Source organism: Hemitrygon akajei, chromosome 7, assembly GCF_048418815.1.
Source record: "Hemitrygon akajei chromosome 7, sHemAka1.3, whole genome shotgun sequence".
Classification (NCBI taxonomy): Eukaryota; Metazoa; Chordata; class Chondrichthyes; order Myliobatiformes; family Dasyatidae; genus Hemitrygon; species Hemitrygon akajei.
In genome coordinates this window covers 101,411,144-101,435,661 of record NC_133130.1, presented here as the reverse complement: position 1 = coordinate 101,435,661, position 24,518 = coordinate 101,411,144, and the positions used below count along the sequence as shown (strand labels likewise).

Here is a 24,518-nt window from a genome sequence, read left to right as displayed (position 1 = left end):
CTTTACTGTTTGATTAAATAAATCCTCTTTGTGATTTGGGCTTCATACCAAATTCTAGACACCATTTATTGCCTTTAAGAAAGTGATGGTGAACCTCCTGAGTAAGTGGTGATGAAAGACCAGTGGTACTAGACAGGATAATGTATGAGTTGGAGGGAACGTGGAGGGTACGTGCCTTATGCCTTGTCAGTGATGGAGGTAATGGGTATTGTTCCTGTTTTGTAGTAGCCATTGTGACTTAGTGACACGTCGAATAGAGAGCAGAATAAATTAAACTCTATAATAAAGATGAGAAAGTCTGCAGTTGCTGGAAATTCAAAGCAACACACCGAAAATGCTGGAGGAACTCAGCAAGTCAGGCAGCATCTGTGGAAATGAATAAATAGTCGATGTTTCATCGGGACTGGAAAGGAAGAGGGAAGACACCAGAATAAAAAGGTGGGTGGGGGGGAGGGGAAGCAGAATAGCTAGAAGGAGCTAGGTGAAGGGCTGGAGAAGAAGGAATGTGATAGGAGAGGAGAGTGGACCATAGGAGAAAGGGAAGGAAGAGGAGATCCAGGGGGAAGTGATAGGCAGGTGAGAAGAGGTAAAAGGCCAGAGAGGGAAAAAAAAGAGGGGAAGGGGAAGGAAGAGAAAAAAATACTAAAAGGAGAAAGTTGATATTCATGCCATAACTCTGTTATGTCCACACAGGTGTACTTTCAGTAGTAATACTCTATGAAGTGCTTTAGGGTATTTTACTACATTAAAGGAACCGTATAAATGCAAGTTGCTGTTGTTATTGGGACCAGGAGTTCTCCCTGCAGCACCATTCCCTCTATGCCGCCCCAGTGCACAGCCGCGCAGTAACTGAAATGCTCCCGCGCACGTCGCCTTCGTTGCCGCACGGCTGGAATTCTCTTACTCAACTATTGTTACAAACTACAATGAAAGCATTGCCTCAAAAATATCATAATGTTGTTGTGATTTCAAATTTGTCATTTCTGAGAAAGTCAAGACTGGTTCAATTAAGATGTTCACTGACACGTTGAACTATGTGCCTGGAAACGAAGAATTTGAAGAGCCATCAAGTCTTGTTGACATCGTTGGAACAGTTCAACCTTCTATTGCTGACTGCGAATGTGGATTCAGTCTTATGATTTTAATCAAATATAAGTCCAGAAACAGATGAGAAATGGAATATTTGGATGATCTAATGAGGATTAAGATGTATCTTCCACCTGGATGCAAAATTAATCTGGACAGTGTTTATAGACAATAGATTTGTAATAAAGACAGAGAAGAAAGAGTTCATGAAATGTACAAGATTTTCTTTGTTGTACTGTATTTCATTATATCCTTCAATTGATAAATAAAATGTTGGAAAATGCATGCTCATGCACTTTGGTTGAAGAAATAAATGCACAGACTATTTTCTAAATGGGGAGAAAATCTAAGACTTGAGATGCAAAGGGACTTGTGTAGGACACCCTAAAGTTTAACTTGGAGGTTGAGTTGGTGGTGAGGAAGACAAATGCAATGTTAGCATTCATTTCAAGAGGTCTAGAATATAAGAGCAGGGATGTGCTGTTGATGCTTTATAAGGCACTGGTGAGGCCTCCCCTTGAGTATTGTAAAAAGTTTTGGGTACCTTATCTAAGAAAAGATGTGTTGGCATTACAGAGGGTTCAAAGGATGACTCTGGGAATGAAAGAGTTATCATATCAAGAATGTTTGATGGCTCTGGGCCTGTATTTGCTAGAATTTAGAAGGATGAGGGGGCATCTCATTGAAACCTTTTGAATGTTGAAAGGTCTAGACAGTAGACGTGGAAAAGATGTTTTCCATGGTGCGGGAGTCTAGGACAAGAATCTCAGGATAGAGGGGCGTCCATTTAAAACAGAGATGCAGAGAAACTTCTTTAGCCAGATGGTGGTGGATTTGTGGAATTTATTACCGCAGGCAACTGTGGAAGCCAGGTCATCAGCATCAAAGCATCAAAGGTTACAGGGAGAAGGCCTGTGAGTGGGGCTGAGGAGGGGAGAAAAGGATCAGCCAAGCTAGAATGGCAGAGCTGACTTGATGGGCCAAATGGCCTAATTCTGCTCCTGTGTCTTATGATCTAAAACCAAAAGTATGCAATTTTTCAATTTTCATTCTAGATATTCATAGTATGCATGTTACAAAAGAAGACATTTAAAGTGCCACAGTGTTTTCAGGCCATGTAAAAGTTTCCTTCTCAGAGCAATAGTTGGTCTGTTCAGCTGTACAAGAAAAGAGGGGATGTCACCCTGCAGCGACAGTGAAGCTCCATATTGTGATTACTAAATTCACCTAGCTGCTGGTGCACTAAAATACCAGTAAAGCTGAGGGGAAGGGATTTCACAAGTGGCTCCCCGTCCCCACCACTGATGCCTTATTTATCCTGTATTAGCTCCCTAAATTTGACGCCACAGACTAATGATGGTAATTGATTACTGTAGGTATCTTGGCCTCGACCAACACTGCCAGCTGTAATGACTTTGCCATGCTGACCTGGTGTGACGCAGGAGTGCGAGGATAAGTGATCAGAAGCAGTTTTTATGGGTTTTTGTTGTCAGCCCTGCTTGTGCAACACGAGGCTCCAAGCTTCTTGCGCACTTGAGGCCTGATTGAAGGATGTGCTATGTCTGCCACAGAGAACTCACACTCAAAATCTGAACTGATGTAATGATAGAGATTCATCCTGGGATCAGGGTGGGCCCCTGGAATGGGTGAAACTCTGAGCCTTAGGCATGTTTCTGGAGTGGAGCAACCTGAAACTGTTGGGTCTTGTGGTGCAGTTGCTCAGTTAATGAACCTGTGATCCCAAAGGATTGTAGTGGGCCGGAAGACCACAAGTTCGAATCCTGCTTTAGCAGTTTCAGAATCGAATTCCAGATTCTTAGTTTATTGGGCTTATGTAACACTCCAGTCTCAACAATAACTTGTATTTACATAGCACTTTTCACCACAAAAATTGCCGGACTTTTCTAAGGAACATTAGCAATCAAGTGAGTAACATTCGTAAATCAAACCATTGAAGGAAAGATGAGGATTAATAATCAAACTCCTGGCTCAAAGAGTTTGTTTCAAAGAGTGTCTGAGATCGGGTACTGACAGCTGAAGTCATGGATCCCAGAGGAAGAGGAATTAAAATGCGGTCAGAACTGGAAGTAGCGCAGAGATCTTGTTAGGTAGAGATGAGGAAGGCTGAAGCCACATAGAGACCTGAAAGCAGAAATTAGAACTTTAAAATGGAAAGTACTTCCGAGGCAGCACATTGTGCTGAGCGGTGAGGTATGAAACCACCAAATGAGCTCATGTTTATGTAAGGTGGAGGATGGCAGCCAGCCATGGGACCTTTAGACTACCGAAAACCAGGTGGAACTTTGGTGTGGCTAAGGGTTTGGGAATCAATGAGGGAGGGCAGGAGCTGAGTTGGGAAATTGAAACAGCCAGCTTTGGCATCAAAGCAGACATATCATTGGAAGCTCATCAAGTTGTAAAGTGAGTGGTTAAACCTCAGCAAATTCCTGGAAGAAGAATGGGGTCAGTGGTAGGATATCATGTTAATACTGGGACAGAAGACAGCAGCTTTGGTCTTCCCCATCATCACTGACAGGTAATTTCTGCTCTTCCAGTACTGGACAAGCAGTGTGACAAGTTAGAGACACTGGTGAGGTGAAAGTAACAGCATTTTTTATATTAATATGATTGTATCCCATTGGGTACATTTTTGACCCATGTGGTTTAGTTTCATCTCTCAGTACAACAGAACCGGGTGCATGTGGCAAATTAGACTTAGTGGCCACTTTATTAGGTACACCTATACAACTGCTCACTAATGCAAATATCTAATCAGCCAATCATGTGGCAGCAACTCAATGCATAAAAACATGCAGACATGGTCAAGCGGTTCAGTTGTTGTTCAGACCAAACATCAGAATGGGGGAAGAAATGTGATCGCGGTGACTTTGACCCAGGAATGATTGTTGGAGCCAAATTGGGTAGTTTGAGTATCTCAGAAACTGTAGATCTCCTGGGATTTTCACGCAAAACGGTCTCTGGAGTTTAGAGTATGGTGCAAGAAACAAAACAAAAAATTCAATGAGTGGTAGTTCCGTAGCCAAAAATGCCTTGTTAATGTGAGAAGTCAGAGGAGAATGGTCAGACTGGTTCAAGCTGGCAGGAAGGCAACAGTAACTCAAATAACCACGGGTTACAACAGTGGTGTGCAGAAGAGCATCTCTGAGTGTACAACATGTCAAACCTTTAAGTAGATGGGCCACAGCAGCAGAACACACTGGGCTCCACTCCCGTGGCCACTTTATTAGGTACTCTCCAGCACACCTGCATCACCTTGGTTGCTTTTGAACAGTCCCCTGTTATGACTTATTTGCAACTCAGTCAAAGAACCAAGTGTCAGGTAAGAACTATGGACTGCTACCCATACCCACATACCCTGAGTGAACTGAGCATATCTGGATTTACACTGCACCCTGGGTTCTGGGCTCTGAAATCAATAGAATTTAACACGAGGCATAAGAATGCTCCTGGAGGGGGCAACAGGCTCACAACATGCAGCCAGCTAATTGACATGATTGCAACCCTCTCCGTCTGTGTTGTCCATTGCTGGCAAACCTCATTGGCAGGAATGACATCCCTGAATGGTGAGTACTTTGGTCCCAGACCTGAAACATTAATCCAAATCTTCTTCCCACAGATTCTGCCTGACCTGCTGCGTGTTTCCAGCAATTTCAGTTTCTATTTCCGAGAACAACTTTACATCAGCTTTGACCTTTTAAATGGGGCTACAGTAGGAAACTGGTTTCAGGATTTGCACACTGGTACCTCCAGCACTGTTCTCTGGTGAGGTTCAGGAAAAATAGTTTCCAGAGCCTTTGTTCATTTTCCTCGCTGTGTCACCTTCCAAGCTCATTTTAAAGTAAATACTTCATGCTGTTAGCAGTCTAACAGATCTGCTTGTGAATCCACGTAGCACCAAATCCTTGTAGAATCAAAGCTAGCACTGATATACTGTACATCAATCAGGAAATAACCCAAAATATTGTAATCAATTTTTGTGTCCAACAGAACGAGGTGCCAAAAAGAGGGAATAATGGAATAGTCAGCAGCTTCTTCATGTGTCGACTGTAAGGAGAACATTGGGCTCTTTTGAACTGTGCCATAAGACCTGAAGGGCAATAGAATGTGAACATCTGCAGATTTTCTTGTCTAAGATCTGGTTAAGACTGTAAAGTGATTGCAATTTTCTGTGGTTCCACACGTGATTGTTTTAACAGATGTGCCCTTTGTCAATAATACATTATCCAAATTAGAGCTTTTGAATCACTGACTGCAGCCATGCATTCTTGGTTGACAGGAATGATGATACTACTTAGGAAGCATTAAAGGCATTATAAATATGCTAGACAGCAGGGAGTGTGTAAACTCTGCCTATAGATAAATTGTGGAATTCATTGCCACAGGTGGCTCTGGAGGTCAGGTCGCTGTGTGCATTCAAGGTGGACATTGATAAGTTCCTAATTAAGGCTGATTTATACTTGTGTGTCGTACCTACACTGTAGGGTGACATGCACCTCCCTAAAAAAGAAACTCACACGTCACGGCGATGCAGACCGCAACAACTGTGATCGGTCCACTTGGTAACATCACATTTCCTCCTATGCATTTCCAGTTGCTTCTTCTCCCCCATGTCTGTATACCGACTAGAAGTAGATGAAGCAAATCATCAAATCTACCTGCCGACATGCGAAAACGTTTGAAATGCATTTCCTCGTCCATGTCTCTCACGAGAAGCTCAACACAGTGGCATAGAAACCCCACCGCCAACTAGCGTTTTGGTGCGCACCAACGCATGCTTGCTATGGCGTACAGCTACGCAGAAGTGAAAATTAGGGCTACGGTGTAGCCTGTATGCACAAGCATAAATCAGCCTTTAGCCAGGGCATGAAAGATTATGGGGAGAAGGCAGGAGAATAGGATTGAGAGGGAAAATAGATTAGCCATGATGAAATTGTGGATCAGACAGGATGGGCTGAATGGCCCAATTAATTATTGTTCCTGTATTAGTAATTACGAGCAATGGGTGGATGGAGCTCATCAGTCTGGGAAGGCAGTCCATCTAAGAGAGGGAAACCTCTGATTTCAAACCTCCGCTGCCTTGCGGCCATACCCGCTCATGGGAAAGGCTTCGGGAGTAAACCCTGAGGACAAATCCAGCTCTGGCAACTCCTGTGATGACACTGGTGCCAAGCTGTATCGGCCTTTGCCCTTCCCTTGGACAACATCGGTGTCGTGGAGAGGGGAGACTTGCAACATGGGCATCTGCCGGTCCTCCATACAACCTTGCCCAGGCCTGCGCCCTGGAGAGGACACTGCAGTAGACTTTCCAGGTGCAGATCCATGGTCTTGCGAGACTAATGGATGCCACCAAGTAATTACGAGCAAGTGCATACAGTTGAATTGAACTTGATGAGTAAAGATGGCATTTGTTATTTGCTTTTTCTTTTACAATAAGACCATAAGACATAGGAGCAGAATTAAGCCATTCAGCCTAGCAAGTCTGCTCCACCATTTCATCATAGCTGATCCATTTTCCCTGTCAATCTCATTCTCCTGCCTTCTCCCTGTTATCTTTCACATCCTGACTAATCACGAGATCTATCAATCTTTGCCTTGAATGCACCTAGTGACCTGAGCTCCATAGCTGTGTGTGGCAATAAATTCCACAGATTCATCACTCTCTGGCTAAAGAAATTCCTTCTCTCTCCATTTTAAATGGATGTCCCTCTAATCTGAGGCTGTGCCCTCTGATCCTAGACTCCCCCACTACAGGAAACATCTTCTCCACATCCACTCTTTACAAGCCTTTCAAAATTCAATAAGTTTCAATGAGATACTCCCTCATTCTTCTAAATTTCAGCAAGTACAGGCCCAGAGAGTATGATTTATTCTAGTCCTTTTGAAATGAATGCTAATGAATTTGCCTTCCTCACCACTGACTCAACTGCAAGTTAAGCTTTAAGGAGTCCTGCACAATGACTTCCATGACCCCTTACACCTCGGCTATTTGAATTTTCTCCTTGTTTATAAAATAGTCTATGTTTTTTATTCCTTTTACCAAAGTGCATGACTATATACTTCTCGACACTGTATTCCATCTGCCACTTTTTTGCCCATTCTCCTAATCTATCTAAGTCCTTCTGCATCCTACCTGTTTCCTCAACTCTGCCTGCCCCTCCACCTATTTTTGTGTCATCTTCAAGCTTGGCCACAAAGCCATCAATTCCACCATCATTGACGTAAAAAGAAGGGGTCTCAATACTGACCCCTGTAGAACACCACTAGTCATTGTCAGCCAACCAGAAAAGGCTCCCTTTATTCCTATTCTTTGCCTCCTGCCAATCAGCCAATGCTCTATCCATGTTAATATCTTTCCTGTAATACTATCAGCTCTTACCTTGTTAAGCAGCCAATTGTGTTGCTTAAAGACCTTCTGAAAATCCAAGTACACAATTTCTCCCAACTCTCCTTTGTCTATCCTGCTTATTATTTCCTTAAAGAATTCCAACTGCTTTGTCAGGCCAGATTTTCCTTTTTGGGAAACTCTGCTGAATTTGGTCTATTTTATCATGTGCCTCCAAGCACTCTGAGACCAAGATCTTCCCAACCAGAGTTCAGACTAACCGCCTCTCTTCCTTCTTAAAGAGTGGAGTGACATTTATGATTTTCCAGTCCTCTGAAACCATGTCAGAATCTAGTGATTCTTGAGAGGTCATTATTAATGCAACCACAATCTCTACAGCCTCTTTCAGAGCCCTGGGTTGTAGTCCTTCTGGTCCAGGTGACTTATCTAACAGGAAGATGGCAGTTTTTGTTGATTGCAGTGGCTTCTAAGGGGTTAACCAAAGTTGCTATAGTCCTTTTTGAATGTATTTTTTATGATCAAAAGATCTTGCAAGACATTAACAACTTAAAGTAGTGCAGTTCCACCTCATCAGCAAGTTGCTCATTGGTGGAGAAACTGAAGGAGCTGGACTTGTTGTGGATCGTGCTGCCTACGTCACAAAGGCGGTGTGCAGTCTAACAGTGAGTTATCATCTTAGTCGTTTCTCTTGTGATCACAACATCCTGTTGGAGACTGCTAATATGGAATGCTGCAAGTCTGATTCCGTGAGCTATTGGTGGATGGCGGGGCAAAAGAGTGACCTCGGTCGTAGTATTGACTAGGCCTCAAGCTGCGGTGCTGTCTGTTTACAGCTGCCCAGGAGAGAGGCGTTAGAGTCAGTGCGCTCACCAGAGGCAATATGGTGTGGCCTCCAAGCTAGAGTTGGTGCTGACCCCCAGTATTCACTAGGTAGAAAACAGGCCTTATTGTGTTTGATTGCAGACTGCTGCAACATTCATTGACTCATGGTCTCAGATTATATATATTTTTTGTGTGGCTGAATTTTACTGATATCTTATATGTGCTTGCTACCTTACATGCGCTGCATGTGCCTTGTGCTGTGTATGACTTTTGGTCCTGTGTTTTGCACTTTAGCCCCGGAGCAGCGGTGCTTCCATGGGTATTCATATACAGTTGAATAGCAATTAAACTTGAACTCGAACTACCTTCAGACCTATCAGCTTCCCAAGCATCTTCTCCCTATTAATAGCAACTGCACTCACTCCTGCTCTGACACTCTTGAACCTCCAGCATACTGCTAGTGTCTTTCACAGTGAAGACTGATGCAAAATACTTAATCATTTCATCCACCATTTCCTTGTCCTCCATTACTAACGCTCCAGCATCATTTTCCAGCAGTCCGATATCTATTCTCGCCTTACTGTTACTTTTTATATATCTGAAAAGATCTTTTGGTATTCTCTTTGATATCTTTGGCTAGCTTATCTTCATATTTAATCTCCCCCACCCCTCTTACTGGTTTTTAGTTGTCTTCCGTTGGTTTTTAAATGCTTCCCAATCCTCTAACTTCCTACTAAGTTTTGCTCTATTATCTGCCCTCTCTTTGGTTGGAAGTTTCTCCTTTGGTCTGGGTGTAGGTCGATGGGACTAGGCAGCATAATAGTTTGGCACAGACTAGATGGGCTGATGGGCCCGTTTTTGTGCTGTTCTTTGACTCTGTGACCTTAAAGTAAAAGGCTCGCAAAGAAAGCAACAAGTCAAAATAGCTACCATTATTTCAATACATTTGCCAAAGGCACATGATGCATCTGCTACCAGCAATGTGGTGCAATCCATTGATACACTCAGTAATTTCTTTGTTCTCTGCATGTTCTCATTGTTGGAAAGTTATTCCAATGTGATAAAGAGAAGCCAGCACACATTCTTCCACCATTAACAAATGTTACTGTATTCAATCTTTTATATTGTCTCAGCAACACCAAACCATAAAAAATATTTGACATGTTTGTTTGTCATAAGTAACATAGTTTTAAAAATTTTAGCCCAAGTTAATTATAACAGTAATTGTGTAGAAATTCAACTGGATAGCACTTAGTATGCAACTTAATATCAATGGTCCCTGGAATGAAATATGCCTTCGACCATATCCAGGTCATCTTGTAAGTCTGCAAGTTCAGCCAGCTTCTCTGACCTGAATCAGGGTCATAGCTCTCTCATGAATTGTGCTGGGAACAACTGTCCAGCATGGCACCAGGCCAGGATACCTTCCCTCTGGCACTGGACCAACCCACAATCTCCCTCTTGGCCCAACTCCTCAAATGCAGTCTAACCTGATCTGCTACCTACCCACCTTCAACTGTGAGATTTCCCACTGAAAACATGTCCCCAGTCACTCAACACCCTCCCAATAGGTGCATTGTCTGTTTCATAAACTCTGTCCCCACTCTTTCAGCTGTCCAACAACAATGTCTTCCAATTTTCTGATCCATTCTCAATGCTGATGTGCTGATCCATTCCCTGGACCCTATTCCCAGCAGGAATGTTGCCCTCTGACCTGCCTATCTCCCACCCACTCAACAGACGCAATCAGTCCTACGGCTGTCAACCACTGACCCCAGCCTGGAGAAACACAACAACATGGCAGCCCAAGGAACCTGGCAGAGCACTGGTGATGGAAATGGTTCTTGGCTCCCTTCTGCTGTGTGCATTTTCTACATGACAATGGGATGCCAATAAATTCTCCAAAGTATCATTGAAAGACACAGGTGGTGAAAGTGGGGGGAAAAAACTGCAGATAGAAATCTGTTAATGTTGCAAACATTCACACATCAGGCAGTACTTGGGAGACAGGAACAGTTAATGAGAGTATGGCTTGAAATATTCACTCTGATTCTCTTTGCACAGATGCTGCTGTGAGTTCCCTCCATTCTCTTTTTCTTAACAATGTGCCTTGGTGATGCCTCTAAAGTCTTGATGGCAATTAGAAATGTCAAGCATCACCAACCCAATAAAGACGATTCCATTTCAGTGGTGTTGAGAAAGGGAGGACAGTGGATGGAGGAGGTTTGACTAGATGTGTGAGATTTCATTGCGGTCCTCTCTCAGATGATGAATCAATGCTTCTCCACGGGGAGCAACACTTGGAGGAAGCATTGAATGGACACCAAGTGGGGACTTTAATGTCCACCAAAGGTAGGCTAGCAATGACCAAATCAACCAGGTGCTGAAGGGCACCGACTGGGTCTGTCGCAGGTGCTGAGTGAACTACTTGACTTCATCCTCAATAATTTACCCTGTGGCTGGTGAAACTTTTCATGACAGATCCTGGTGAAGAAACCCTTACACCCCAGCTCCTGAATGAGGATCTGCACCCCAGGATTAGCTGCTCATCTAGCCACCTTGTTACATTACAGCAAAATCTCTGGCTTCTAACTCAGCCACATGGGAAGTTGCGTGCGTCCCATTCATAAAAAGCAGGAAAAGCCACCTGGCTAATCATTTCCCAAGCAGTCCACTTATCAGCAAAGTCATATAAGGTGCCATTGACAGTGTTATCAGAAATAATCTGCTCACTGATGCTTAGTTTGGAATTCTTCTGAAACACAAGAGATTCTGCAGATGCTGGAGTAATGCACAGAATTCTGGAGGACCTCAGCAGGTCAGGCAGCATCGATGGAAGGAGAGGAATGAACAGGCAATGTTTTGGGCTTATGCCCTTCGTCAGGACATAAAAGGAAGAGGGTAGAGCCAGGATAAGAAGGTGTGGGGGGAGGCAGAGGGAAAGGAGTACAAGCTGGTAGGTGATAGTGAAGCCAGGGTAGGGTGGGTGGGTGGATTAAGTGAGAGGCTAGTAGATAATAGGTGGAAAAGCCACTTCCACTTCTGGTTTAAAATGGCGCAACCGAACGCATGTGACAGCTCACTGGTAGTTTAAAAGGCAAGTAATTTGACTAAAAACAATACTAAAAATACCTTTTCTGAGGTAAATCGTGGTAGACTATCACTACAAACAATGAAGAAACAAGTGGAGGTGAAGCTGATTCAAAGGATGGGCTGTGCGGGGTGCATCGCAAAGCCGAGGCACAATGTGTTCAAGACGTGGCTGCAGATGGAGTTGGAGTAAGCGATTTGGAGGGGAGTTGATGTGGAAGTCTTTCGACGCCCGTCCACCTAAACCGTGCGCAAGGCTGGATTGCTCCAAGTGCTGAGAGATTTGGCGAGAAGGAGACCTACTTCGGGCTGTGTGGCCCAAGCATGTTGCTGTGGCAGGATCCAAGTCCTAGAGTGAGGCACTACCCAGTGCTTGGACGATTTAAATGCCGGTCCAGATAGACTGGAAAGCCTGAGTGACAGGACCAGAAGTGAAAGTCGAGCTGATTTTGCTCTCCAGTGATGTTCATTGTGACTGCTTGTAAGCAAACAAATCTCAAGGTGTATAACTTATACATTCTTTGATAATAAATGTACTTTGAATCTTTGAATCTTGAACCTTTGAAAAGGCAAAGGGCTGAAGAAGACGGAATCTGATAGGAGAGGAGAGTGAACCATGAGAGAAAGGGAAGGAGGAAGGGGTCGAGAGGGAGGTGATAGGCAACTGAGGTGAACAAAGGGGTTAGAGGGGAGTCAGACTGGGGAATAGATTTCTTCTGAGCCAGCTATCACTCTAACTTTATTTGCTGATGACTGCACAATGCTTATTTCTACTTGTAACTCCTTGGTGAATGAAGTTGCCCAGGCCTGCATCCACTCTCTATTAAGACATGGGTTGGTAATTGGCCAGTATCATTCACACTACCAATGGAGATGGACCCTCCCCAACCAAAGCAAATCCAACCACTCAACCTTCACATTAAATAGCATTACCACCATCATGGACCCCAACACCAGCAAATGGAGGTTGCCTTTGACAGTGAGCCAACCACATAAATATGCTGGAGGCTGAATATTCTGTGGCAAGTGACTAACTTCGTGACATCCCAAAGCTTGTTCACCAATGAGGCACAAGTAGGAGTGTGATGGAAGAAGGTTCACTTGTTTAGAAGAATGCAGCTGCAATAATGTTAAAAAAAAATCACACCACACCATAATAGATCATATTTTAGGAATTACACGATTAAGCTTGAGGGTCTACAGGAAAGCTTCATAAGGATGTGACCTAGATTGGAGGGCAAGAGCTATCGGGAGGAATTGGATAGGCTGAGGAAAGTTTACATGGAATGAAGGCAATTGAAAGGTGATGTGATATAGGTATTTAAAAGTTTGACAAGCATAGAAAGGGTAGATAGCCAAGCTCTGTTTCCCAAGGTTGGGAGCATCTAAAACTACAGAGCATACAGTTATAATAAGAGGAAGGAGGTTTAAAGAGAATCTGAGGGGTAAACTTTTCACACTATAGTGGGGCAACTCAGTTAGCATAATGCTCCTACGGTGTCAGCTGTATGACTGGAGTTCAATTCCTGTCATGTGAGTTTCCGCTGCGTGTTCCAGTTTCCTCCCAAATTGCAAATACGCATGGTTCGGGTTAATAAGTTGTGGCCATGTTATATTTGTTATGAAAGTGTGGTGACACTTGTGGGCTGCTCAGCACAATCATTGCTGATTTGATGGAACTGATACACTTCACCGTATGTTTTGATGTAGATGTGACAAATAGAGCTAATTTTTATCTTTAATCTTTAGTTGATACCTTAAATGAGCTGTCAGAAGAGGTGGTGGAGGAACAGTAACAATTCTGGTGAGGAATCTTGGCAGGTACCTGAATGAGAGGGCATAGAGGGATAGTGATTTAATGCAGACAAGCAGGATTAGTACAGATAGGTCTGATTGAGTCATAGGTCATAGAACATTGCAACACAAAAACAGGACCTTTGGCCCATCTAGTCCATGCTGAATTATTATGCTGCCTAGTCCCATCGACCTGCCCCCAGACCATAGCCCTCCATACCTATCCAAAATTCTCTTAAATCTTGAAATTGAACCCACATCCACAACTTCCACTGTAGCTCGTTTCACACTCTCCCCTCCCTCTGATTGAAGAGTTCCTCCTCATGTTCCCCTTAGACATGTCACCTTTTACTCTTAACCCATGACCTCTAGTTCTGGCCTCACCTGACCTCAGTGGAAAAAGCCTGCTTGCACTTACCCTATCTATACCCTTCATAATTTTGTGAGCCGCTCATAACGTAGTATGATGATTGGCATTGATGTCACTGACTCTAAGGTTGACACTAACACTCTTGATTGGAAAGCCATCGGCTACCTCAGAGATTCACATCCTCCAAAATGGTGGCTGCATGTACACTATCTGTATAATGCATTGCAGCACAAAACACTGCAAATAGATGGGAATGCCTGCATTCTCCACTATCCTGGCTTGATCCTTCTTTGCCCCTGGGTCTTAATGCTGGAACTCCCTTCCAAACAGCATCGGGGGAATATTCCCAACAGGATAACCACATTAGTTCTTGACTCACCACCAATAGCTTTTCAAGAGCATTCAAGGGTGGTTAGTAAATATAAGCCTATCTATTGACATCGAAATCCAATAAAAGATAAAAAGAATAAGGTGACACTCATGTAAGATTGTAACATGTAACACGTAAGATTGTTGCAGGAAGCATGTGATAACACTGCAGGGAGCACTGTTGGCGGCTCAGAAGTGTAGCAGTTAGCGCGTTACATTGCGGCATCAGTGATAGGATCAGGGTTCGATTCCCGCCCCTGTCTGGAAGGTTTGTACGTTCTCCCTGTAATTGCACGGGTTTCCTCCGGGTGCTCCAGTTTCCTCCCGCATATCAAAGATGTGTAGGTTAAGGTTAGTGAGTTTTGGACATACTAAGTTAGCAGTGACAGCCAGCGCAATACTTGCTGAATTGATTTGATGCAAATGATGCATTTCACTGTATGGTTCAATGACAATGTGACAAATAAAGCTACTCTTTATCTTTTATCTTTTTTACAGGGAAAATTTACTGTGATGTTAAGACAGGAAAATTTTAGCAATGAGAGCAAATTGGCTAGACTGGGACTGGAGAAAAGAAGAAGTTGAGGGGAGATTTATTTGACATGCATCGGGACTGAGACAGAACAGAAGGAAAGACCTATTTCCTCCAGTATTAAAGTCAATGATTTTCTGGCATAAATTGAAGGAAATTCTGAGAAGGATTAAAGGGGAGATGAGGAAATATTATTTTTCACTAAAAAACAGATGGGGTGTGGGAGTTACTGCCTAAAATCTGTCAACACATTTAACACACTTGGATGTGTATTTATGATTCTTAAGGACATGGTAAGAGTGAATGTTTGGGGGAATTCAGAACTGGGGGGCATATTGTATTTGCTGACATTAGATGGTGATGAGAAGGAAGTTCTTCTCATAGGACTAAGAACATTTGAAATGCTCAATCCCATTGGACTGTGTTAAGATTGCGATGCTTTTGCTTGAGGGTTATGGGTGGTATGATAGCGTAGCACCAGCGATTGGAAGACCGGGGTTCAATTCCCACTGCTGTTTGTAAGGAGTGTATGTTGTGATGAACCCCTAGGCTTATCTTACTGTGGACTGTCATTTTAAGACGTCAGTCGCTGGCTTTCTCAGCTCCTGTTTAATTCTGACTAAGAGAGAGAGAGATGGGGTGGAACTATTTAACTCTGCAGCTTGTTTTGATTTAAGCAAGGACACTTACTCACACACAGTCAGTCGCAGTTGGAGTCGGACAATGGAAGGAAGCCAGTGACTAAGGGGTTACCGGTTGGAACTTTTGAGTGCCCACAAGGGTGGGTTCAGCATCGACTCAGCACATCGATAAGTGGCTATCACATTGTGTGATTGGGGCAACCTTGTGGAATCTACCTATGTGTTAACCCTTGCCTGGGTGGTTGTTCCCGTTGAAGATGGTACCACTGTGATAAGCTACTACTGGTGATCGTTCGTAAGTGGATTTGGAACGATGACAGATAAAACCTACAGTGATTGTTAACCTGTTTTACCACCGTGGAACCTGTGGAATATGACATAAATGCCTTCTCTCACCATTCACCTTGGATTACAAATATCTCTCTCACATCATTTAATCCATGGATGAACTGAACTTTCATACCCTTACCATCTCAAGATTTTAAGCCTGGTGCTCTCTCCCCACCCCCTCCCCGAGCTCGATGGTTCGGGAGCTATATTTACACATATGTATACTCATAACACTGTTAACTTTTGATTATTCTTGTTTAAGTTGCAATATTAAGTAGATAATAATAAAGATAGAGGTTTTAACATCAAAACCAGACTCCAGGTGTGGTCTATTGCTGCTGGTTCATTTAAACCATTACGAGTACATAACAATATGTTCTCCTTGTGATCACATATGTTTCCTCCAGACACTCTGGTTTCCTCTCACATTCCAAAAAGACATTTGGGTTAGAAATGGTAACTGTACTAAATATAGTACTGTGCAAATGTCCCAGGCACACATATATACGTAGCTAGGGTGCTTAAGACTTTTCCACAGTACTATATTTGTCAATGTGGAGCAGGGTGTGGAATTTGTAAATCTGGCAGGAGCCAAGGATGTTGGGAATGGTGAGGGTGGAGTGCCACGGGAGAGGTCTGGGCCAGGTGGCAGAGAAGGAGTGCCAAGTGTGTGGGTTGGTGTGGGTGCAGACACACCCAGCCATGAGACACCAGGCAAACTCATTTGATTCCAAATGATTGATTGATCATTACAGAATATCTCTCTGGTACTTCCTACTCCCTCCCCTCTTCCTTTCCCTTTTCCCAGCCATGATTTCCCTTCTCCCTGTCCCCTTCCTACTCTCTGTCCACAATACAGACCCATATCAGAACCATTTACAGATGTCATGAAATCTGTTTTGTTTTGCAGCAGTACAATGCAATGCATAAAATTACTACAGTACTGTGCAAAAGCCTCAGACACCCTAGCTATATATATGTGCCTGAGACTTGCATAGTGGAGGGTAACGTAATTATGTACATAATTCATAATCATCAACATTGTGTTGGGGTTTCACTTTGAGAGTCTGGCCTGACATGATGATATAATTACATAAAGAGTTTTTAGTATGCTTGCTGTTCAGGTTTTGGAGTGTATCCTTTGTTTCACAGAATCCTGGTTAACCCCTTCTGAACCGGATGCAGCAATTCAGATCGACGGGTTTACTATACGCCGTCAGGATAGATCTATAGATTCTCTCAAAAGCAGTGGTGGAGGAATATGCCTCATGATCAGTTCTTCTTGGTGCACAAATACATCAGTGCTGTCTCAATTCTGCTCACCAGACCTGGAATATCTAGCAGTAATGTGTCGTCCTTTTCGCCTGTCACAGGAGTGGTCATTCTGGTAGCAGTTTACATTCCACCTCATGCCAATGTCAAGCAGGCTTTGCAATGTCTGAGCAATGGGATCATCATGCACGAAACAGCGCACCCTAGCGCCTCACTATCGTTTTGGGAGATTTTAACAAGGCCAGTCTGAAAAAACTCACTAAGCAATTACCATCAACAGATCACTTGCAATACCAGAGGAAACAACACACTGGACCATTGCTACACCACCATCAAGGATGCCTACCGTGCTATTCCACTCCCTCACTTCGGGAAGTCTGATCACCTGGCTGTACTTCTACTTCCTGAGTACAGACAGAGACTGAAGACTGCAGCACCAGTAGTGAGGACCAAGAAGGTTTGGACAAGGGAAGCACAGAAGCACCTACACGACTGCTTTGAATCGGTGGACTGGACTGTATTCAGGGATTCATCTTTGAACCTGGATGAGTATGCTGCAGTTGTTAACGACTTCATTAAACCTGTGTGGATGAGTGAGTGCCTACAAAGACTTACTGTACATTCTCAAACCAAAAGCTGTGGATGAACCAGGAGGTGCGTCATCTGCTGAAGGCTAGATCTGTGGCATTCAAGTCTGGCAACCCAGGCCTGTACCAAAAAAACAGGTATGATATGCGGACAACTATTTCAAGGGCAAAGAGACAATTTTGAGTGAGGTTGGAGGCGATATCAGATGCATGGCAACTCTGGCAGGGTCTGCAAGACATTACTTCCTACAAAGCGAAACTCAATACAGGTAGTATGAATGGCAGTGATGCTCCACTACCAGATGAACTCAACGCCTTCTATGCTCACTTTGAAAGGGAGAACACAACTACAGCTGTGAAGATCCCCGCTGCACCTGATGACCCTGTGATCTCTGTCTCAGAGGCCAATGTTAGACTGTCTTTAAAGAGACTGAACCCCCGCAAGGCAGAAGGTCTCGATGGTGTACCTGGTAAGGCTCTGAAAACCTGTGCCAACCAAGTGGCGGGAGTATTCAAGGACATTTTCAACCTCTCACTGATATGGGCAGAAGCTTCAAAAAGGCAACAATTATGCCAGTGCCTAAGAATAAGGTGGACTGCCTTAATGACTATCACCTGGTAGCACTCACATCGACAGTGATGAAATGCTTTGAGAAGTTGGTTATGACTAGACTGAACTCTTGCCTCAGCAAGGACCTGGACCCATTGCGATTTACTATTGCCACAATAGGTCAACAGCAGATGTAATTTCAATGGCCCTCCACATGGCTTTTGACCACCTAGACAACACAAACACCTAGGTCAGGATGCTGTTCATTGACTATAGCTCAGCATTTAATATCATCATTCCCACAATCCTGATTGAGAAGTTACAGAACCTGGGCCCTGTACCTCCCTCTGCAATTGGATCCTCGACTTCCTAACTGGAAGACCACAGTCTGTATGGATTAGCGACAACATATCCTCCTCGCTGACGATCAACACTGGCACACCTCAGGAGAGTGTGCTTAGCCCACTGCTCTACTGTCTGTATACACATGATTGTGTGGCTAGGCATAGCTCAAATACCATCTACAAATTTGCTGACGATACAACAATTGTTGGTAGAATCTCAACTGGTGACGACAGGGTGTACAGGAGTGAGATATGTCAACTAGTGGAATGGTCGCAGCAAGAACCTGGCACTCAATGTCAGTAAGACGAAAGAGCTGGTTGTGGACTTCAGGAAGGGTAAGATGAAGGATCACATACCAATCCTCATAGAGGGATCAGAAGTGGAGAGAGTGAGCAGTTTCAAGTTCCTGGGTGTCAAGATCTCTGAGGATCTAACCTGGTCCCAACATATCGATGTAGTCATAAAGAAGGTAAGTCAGTAGCTATACTTTATTAGGAATTTGAAGAGATTTGGCATGTCAACAAATACACTCAAAAACTTCTGTAGTTGTACCAAGGAGAGCATTCTGACAGGCTGCATCACTGTCTGGTATGGAGGGGCGGCTAATGTACAGGACCAAAAGAAGCTGCAGAAGGTTGTAAATCTAGTCAGCTACATCTTGGGCACTAGCCTACAAAGTACCCAGGACATCTTTAGGGAGTGGTGTCTCAGAAAGGCAGCGTCCATTATTAAAGACCTCCAGCACCCAGGGCATGCCCTTTTCTCACTGTTACCATCAGGTAGGAGATACAGAAGCCTGAAGGCACACACTCAGCGATTCAGGAACAGCTCTTCCTCTCTGCCATCTGATTCCTAAATGGACATTGAAGCTTTGGACACTACCCCACTTTTTTAATATACAGTATTTCTGTTTTTGCACATTTAAAAAAATCTATTCAATCTACATAATTGATATACTTGTTTATTTATTATTATGTTTTATTTTATTTATTATTATTATTTCTCCCAGCTAGATTATGTATTGCATTGAACTGCTGCTGCCAAGTTAACAAATTTCATGTCATGTGCTGGTGATAATAAACCTGATTCTGATTTTGAGTTCAATAAAATGTGTTACATTTTTTCTGAGACATGAAACGCCTCATTTTGTTTTATTTGCGAAAATCTACACCAGTACTGTAGACTTGCTATGTTTGGCACTTGAAGGATGGCAACACTTGATGTCTATCCCAGCATATGCAAGTGATGACACAAGCAATGCATTTCACTATATGTTTCAATGTACATGTAACAAATAATGTTAATCTTTAAAAGAATGTTGAAACCAAGATCTTATTGAATGGTGGAAGTGGCTTGAGGGGCTGTAACGTACAGAGCTACAGGTCACAGCCTGTAGGTCTCTTTTGCTCATATTGGGATATACTGGCTAAACAGTACCCTTCCAAGCTATATTTTTAAAATTATTTTATAAAGGGGCAAAATTAAAAATCATTTGAATTTTAGAGGTTAAGGAAGTCTCCAGAACACTTGTAAATTATGTAACAACTAATCAAATGGAGATACCAAAATACAAATCTTTCCCCGAGAATAAAAGATGGTTTTGCATTGATGGGTGGTGCTTGTAACATACAGCACATCTACCACTACAGGAAATGTACCAATGAATCATTGGGTCTTTTCCTGTCTAACCAATATTTTTGTGCGTGTAACGCCCTGGTTAAGATTTTACTGTTAATTTAATAGTTTTCTGTAGAAGCAGAGTGTACTGCTGACTGTTTCGGTTTCAGTTGAGGTAAGGGGTTGTGATGTTCAACTTGGGAATGCTGGGTCAGCCAATCAGGATGGTGGAATTGGGAGAAGGTTTTAGAGAAAGCTGGGTGGAGGGGTTTTTGTGATGGACACTGGGCTGGGTCAAGGTCCTTTTGGTGGGTACTGGGGGAAGACAGGAGGAAGATGGCTGAGGAAACTGTCCTGGTTGCACATGGTGCTTTGTGCAGATGAATGGCTTCAAGGAGGAAGGGCCAATTTTCCGTGGGGGAGCCCATTTTAAATGACGTTTCGAAGATGATGTGTATCTTCACCACACCATGGGTCCAGTGCATCTGTTAAAGACAACTTCAACATGCTCTCCAACTTATGTGCACATTTAGACTGGGTTAACTGCAATGCCCTTTTACTTTTTCTCCTCTTTTTTCCTACTAACTGCTCAATAAAGCTGACATTTGTAAATATACTTTCTTTATAATTGCATGCTGCGTACAATCTGTTACTGCTTGCTGGCAGCTAATTGCATGGGGAGAGTATTTGCACAGATCGGGGTTCAGGTGGTTGAGGCATCCCAGCGTCCCGATTTAGGTGGGACCCAAGTCATACCGACCCTAGACACATGGAACTTGAGAAAGGTGGTTTTCTCACCACTGACTCCATTGGCTTGTTAGTGAGAGGCTAACCAACTGTGTTTCTAGAGACACCCAGTAAAAAAGGGGTTTCATTGTGGAGGCTTCTTTGGGATTGGATTCACTGAATACTGTGTATTTGCTATAAGAATTGAATAAGGGGTTTGTGTGCTTATGCAAGTGTTTAAACCAGTATCTGGGGAAGTGATTAAGATACCTGATTATGGTCACCGCAGGTGTTGGTGTGATTCAAAGAGATTACCCATAACTAATGCTAGTTCTGAGTGGGGTGGATATCTGCAGCCCAGATGAATTGCTGATTAGAATTTTAATTTCTGCTGCAGTATCAGGGAAAGTTACACTCTCGGAATGGCAGTTTGACCAAACAGCAGGCAAAGATGCTGTTTTAGTTCAGACTAGCTGTGGTGAACTACATATACCTGTCTGGACACGCCCCTCTACTGACTGCTCCTGTGGCTCCTCCCACAGACCCTTGTATAAAGGTGATTGGAGGCACTACTCCTCCCTCAGTCTCCAGGATGTTGTGTGGTGGTCTCTTGCAGTTAATAAAAGCCTATTGTTCACCTCCCGTCTCCGAGAGTTATTGATGGTGCATCAATTTTATTAGCTGCAATTTTAAAACATGGAGAGCATTTTACGACCAGATAAATTGGACATTGATCCTCAATCTCCCAAAGCAGCCATTGCCTTTGAACTCTGGCTTGCATGCTTCCAATCGTACCTGGAAGAGATTTGCGTGACTGAGCCTGCTATCATGCGCAAAGTTCTCCTCTCCAGAGTCAGTCCACGGGTGTACTCCCTAATCAGGGACCTGCTGACTTACCAAGGGTCACTGGATGCCTTCAAAAGACAGTAGCTGCGGCCGGTGAACACCGTCTACGCAAGACATCATTTAGCGACGCGGCGGCAGTGGGCCGGAGAGTTGAGCGCTGAGTTTGTCCGGGCCCTACAGACACTCGTGCGGGCCTGCGACTGCAGGGGACTGATAGTGGAACAGCATGCGGAGCTCCTGGTACGAGACACCTTCGTTATGGGGATCAGGTCAGTGTATGTGTGCCAGCGGCTGCTGGAAAATGCCGATCTTACCTTACATTCGGCGATCAAGCTGGCCGACATGCTGGAGGCTGCTCTGCACAATGCTGACGCTGTCCAGCCGTGTGATCTCCCGCCAGTCCCATGGACGCTGCAGACCCCGCCACCTGCCGGTGAATCGACCACAGCTGCTGCCACTCGTGAGTCTGTAAACTCCCCGCAACCCTCCAGCGAATCAACCATGGCTGCTGCCAGTCACGAGCCCGTGAAGTCCCCGCAATCGACCACGGCTCCTGCCAGTTGCAAGTCCGCACAGTGTTACTTCTGCGGACTTGAAAAGCACTCCTGAAAACGCTACCCGGTCCAAGAAGCTACCTGCTCCAGCTGCAGAAAGAAGGGCCACTTTGCCAAGGCCTGTAAGTCAAAACCACGAGCGGGATCGAGCAGCATGGGGGGTCGCCATCTTGGTCGCTGACATCTTGCCTGCCTGCCTCATGCGAGGCATGGGGGTGGCCATCTTGGTCGCCGCCATCTAGCTTGCCCGCCTCGTGCAAGGCATGGGGGCGGCCATCTTTGTCAGCGCCACCTCGCCCCGCCTCTGACCCACGGGTGCTTACCGGGTACCAAGACGGCGATTCAACTCTGGCGTCCGTAACCCTCAACCAAAGCGCTCCACACCAGCTTGCAAGGTCAATGATGGACATCCTGGTGGAGGGGCACAGGACTAGCTGCCTGTTTGACACGGGCAGCACTGAGAGTTTTATTCACCCGGACACGGTGCAACGCTGTGGACTCCTGACACAGCCGGTAAGCCAGAGGGTCACCATGGCTACTGGATCACATTCCACAGACATCCGGGGGGGTTGTGTATCAACATTGGTGGTGCAGGGCACAGAATATCGGGACTTTGCGTTACTGGTTTTGCCTCAACTGTGTGCCCCTGTACTATTGGGGCTCGACTTCCAGAGTCACCTGAAAAGTGTGACGATGGAGTATAATGGGCCCCTCCCACCAATCCTGTCAGAAATCCTCAGTTTTGTGGGGCTTTGTCATATACCTCGCTACTGTCCACACACACACACACCGACCCACACATCCCACCCAACACCATGCCAACAGCCGCGCTACTGACATCACTTGCAGCCTCTCCATCCTCAAGATCCCTCCCCCACCGCTGTTCACCAACCTGACCCCCGACTGTAAACCTGTGGCAACTAAAAGCAGGAGGTACAGCGTGGGGGACAGGGCCTTCATTAAGTCGGAGGTGCAGCAGCTGCTCAGGGAGGGGATCATTGAGCCAAGCACAAGCCCTTGGAGGGCCCAGGTGGTCGTTGTTCGAACAGGGCAGAAAAATAGGATGGTCGTGGACTATAGCCAGACCATCAATAGGTTCATGCAGCTTGACACGTACCCTCTACCCCGCATCGCGGATATGGTCAATCAGATAGCTCGGTACAAGGTGTACTCGACCATAGACCTGAAATCCGCTTACCATCAGCTCCCCATCCGCCCGGAGGACCGCCCCTACACCGCCTTCGAGTCTGGCGGCAGGCTCTATCACTTCCTGCGCGTCCCCTTTGGTGTCACGAATGGTGTCTCTGACTTCCAGAGGGAAATGGACCGGATGGTGGACCAGTGCCAACTGAAGGCCACGTTCCCATATCTGGATAATGTCACCATCTGCGGTCACGACTGGCAGGATCACGACACTAACCTCCAACGATTTTTCCAAGCGGCCAAAGCTCTTAACCTTACCTATAACAGGGACAAGTGTGTGTTTGGAACCACCTGACTTGCTATTCTTGGGTATGTCGGGGAGAACGGGGTCATTGGCCCTGACCCCGACCATATGCGCCCCCTGTTGGAACTCCCTCTTCTCACCACCCTCAGAGCCCTCAAACGGTGCCTGGGCTTCTCTTCCTATTACGCCCAATGGGTCCCTCACTACGCAGACAAGGCCCAACCCCTGATCAAGTCCACCACATTTCCCCTCTCAGCCGAGGCCTGCGCGGCCTTCAGCCGCATTAAAGGGGACATTGCCAAAGCAACGATGCATGCGGTGGATGAGACCATTCCCTTCCAAGTAGAGAGTGACGCCTCCGACTTCGCGCTGGCTGCTACCCTCAATCAGGCAGGAAGGCCGGTAGCATTCTTCTCTCGTACCCTTCCAGGCCCTGAAATTTGGCACTCCGCGGTGGAGAAATAAGCCCAGGCCATAAGTGGAAGCTATTAGGCACTGGAGGCACTATCTCACCAGCAAAATGTTCACCTTGCTGACCGACCAGCGCTCAGTTGCATTCATGTTCAGCAACCAACAGCGGGGCAAAATCAAAAATGATAAAATTTTGCAGTGGAGAATGGAACTTTCCACCTACAACTATGATATCCTGTACTGACCTGGAAGGCTCAATGAGCCCCCTGATGCTCTATCCCGGGGAGCATGTGCCAGTGCGCAGCTCGACCGGCTATACACCCTCCATGCACATCTTTGCCACGAGACACCGCGCATACCAAGCCCTACACAGACTCCTCACAACACTCCCATACCGGGCGCCTCGCACACGCATGAGGGATTACTGATGCCTAATGGGCTGACACCTCAAGTCAGGCCGAAGCCAGCACAACCACCATCACCGGTGCAATCACCACCGGTGCTACGTAGATCGCAGCGACAGATTCAACCACCTGATAGACTTATCCTGTAAATATACTTGTAAGAAACTTCGCCCCATGGGAACTCTCTTTTAAAACAAAGGGGGGGGGGTGAATGTGGTGAACTACATATACCTGCTCCTCCCTCAGTCTCCAGGATATTGTGTGGTGGTCTCTTGCTGCTATTCATGGTCTCTTGCTGCTAATAAAAGCCTATCGTTCGCCTCCCGTCTCTGAGAGTTATTGATGGTGCATCACTAGCAAT

General features: G+C 45.0%; 1 protein-coding gene across 1 annotated transcript in view; it reads right to left on the bottom strand.

Moving 5' to 3' along the window:
- Positions 1 to 24,518, bottom strand: part of prkn (parkin RBR E3 ubiquitin protein ligase) — a 1,122,674-nt gene that overhangs the window by 4,742 nt on the left and 1,093,414 nt on the right. The window lies entirely within an intron of this gene.